Below are 2,247 nucleotides of genomic sequence, written 5' to 3'. Positions count from 1 at the left end.
GAAACTCATAGGAGATTGATTGTCGAGCAAGATGTTAACTTCTTCTACGGTCTTGTCTATATCAAAGTTGTCAATGTCAAAATGGGCCAAACATGCCTCTAAGGGGTCATTTGCTAAGATATAGGGAAGGGCGTTCTCTACAAGATCATCCATTTCATCAATTAGGCAATACTCGTCTTTCCTCATATGTTGGTCAGCAGCATGAAACACATTCAACTTAATTTTTATGTTTCCAAATGATATATCCATTGCCCCAGTTCTACAGTTGATACATGCATTGGCTGTAGCTAAAAAGGGACGACCAAGAATCACAGAGATTTGTTTTTTAAGGTTGGGCACATGTTCCATGTCAAGGACGATAAAATCTACTGAAAAATAGAATTTGTCTACCTTGACAAGAACATCTTCAATCATCCCCCTTGGCATCTTCACCGATCGATCAGCCAATTGTAAAGATACCGAGGTAGGTTTCAATTCACCCAACCCAAATTTTTCATAGACTGAATAGGGTAGAAGATTCACACTTGCTCCTAGATCTAAGAGTGCTCGGTCGATGGAGTTATTTCCTATGACACAGGAAATAGTGGGAGCACCAGGATCTTTGAACTTTGGAGGGGTGTTGTGTTGGAGAATGAAACTTACTTGCTCAGTTAGGAGGACCTTTTTAGGCACATGTGTTCTAGATTTCCGCTTTTGGGTGCAAAGGTCTTTGAGAAATTTGGCATAGGAGGGAACTTGTTTAATGGCATCAAGGAGTGGGAGGTTGATTTTAACTTGTTTGAAGACCTCCATCATCTCTTCTAATGAAGTTCCCTTCTTGCCAAAGGGAGAGGGTGCATTAAGTGCTTCAGGAAATGGAGCCTTTGGAATGTGGGTTGTGGCAGATGGTGGACTAGCTGAAGAAGGTTTTGGGTTTTCATGTGATACATTCCTCTCCTCTTCTTCACCTTCCTTATTGTTACCCTTCCGAACCTTATTATCTATTATACGTCAACTCCCTAGGGTAGTCAAAGCATTGGCTTGCTCATGATTTAGTCGAGTTTCTTGAGCCACGTATTGTCCCCTAGGATTACTCATTGGTTAACTTGGAAGCTTATCTTCCTCTCGCTTGTTTAATGCATTGGCTAGTTGACCCATTTGGGATTCTAGCTTAGCAATTGATTGCATGTGAGAGTGCAATAGTTGTGTGTTTGCCTCCAAACCTTGAAGGGCAGTCAACACCTTCTCCTCAAAGGCTGTATTTCTTTGGGTTGGAGGAGGAGGGTGTTGAAATTGATTTGAGGGACGGTAGAGATGAAAATTCTGAGGGTTTTGAAAATTTTGGGAGTAGGGTTGGGTAGTATTCGAAGCTTGCTGCCTCCAAGAAAAATTTGGATGATTCCGCCATCCCGGATTATATGTATTGGAAAATGGATCATTACCCGGTCTGGGTTGTGTTTGAGCAGCATTGATGTGTTCTTGCACGAGTTCGGGGAATTGGGGTGCTGAGGGGCACTCATGAATAGGATGCGATGGGTTAGAACAGATAGCACATACTTGTGCTTGGGAAGAACTAACGACATGTCCTCCTATCATTAGTTGGTCAATCTTATGGGACAATGCATCTACCTTGCTAGACAGGTCCATAGAACGACTTATTTCACAAATGGCCCCTTTTCTTTGAAAATTCGGGGGTGCTTGACGAGAACATGAAGCATGGTGGAGGGAGTTTTCATTAAGATTTTCAAAAAGTTGCCATGCTTCATGCTCATTTCGAAGCATGAAAGTCCCCCCGCATGCGGCATCGATCATCTGACGGTTTCGTTCAGTCAAACTGTCATAAAAACATTGCACTAGCTGCCACTTAGGTATTTGATGATGAGGGCATTTATGGATTAGGTCCTGAAATCTCTCCCAAGTTTCATGAAATTCTTCTCCCTCGGTTTGGGAGAAGCTTGTAATGGCACGTCTAAACTGCTTTGTTCTTCCTATGGGAAAGTATTTTTTAAGGAAATCTTGTTGCATTTGATCCCAAGAACGAATCGAGTTGGCTTCTAAAGAATTCAGCCATTGTTTAGCTCTATCTTTAAGGGAGAAGGGGAATAATCTAAGTTTTAGAGCATCATCAGTAAAGTTCTGAATCTTGACAGTGGTGCAAATCTCAAGGAATTCATCTAGGTGTTTATATGGGTCTTCATTGGTGAGCCCATAAAAAGATGGGAGCATTTGGATCACACTAGATTTTATTTCATATTGTACAGCTGCTAC

At 41.8% G+C, this 2,247-nt stretch overlaps 1 non-coding gene across 1 annotated transcript; it reads left to right on the top strand.

Moving 5' to 3' along the window:
* Nucleotides 1–1,849: 1,849 nt before the first annotated feature.
* On the top strand, nucleotides 1,850–1,955 carry LOC120107760. Its single transcript, XR_005509413.1, has one exon. It is a non-coding gene; the product is annotated as a small nucleolar RNA R71 (small nucleolar RNA).
* The last annotated feature ends 292 nt before the right edge of the window (nucleotides 1,956–2,247 follow it).

This window comes from Phoenix dactylifera, unplaced genomic scaffold (genome assembly GCF_009389715.1).
Source record: "Phoenix dactylifera cultivar Barhee BC4 unplaced genomic scaffold, palm_55x_up_171113_PBpolish2nd_filt_p 001006F, whole genome shotgun sequence".
In the NCBI taxonomy this organism is placed as follows: Eukaryota; Viridiplantae; Streptophyta; class Magnoliopsida; order Arecales; family Arecaceae; genus Phoenix; species Phoenix dactylifera.
Note: the sequence above shows the minus strand (reverse complement) of the source record. Positions and strands in the feature narration are given on the sequence as shown.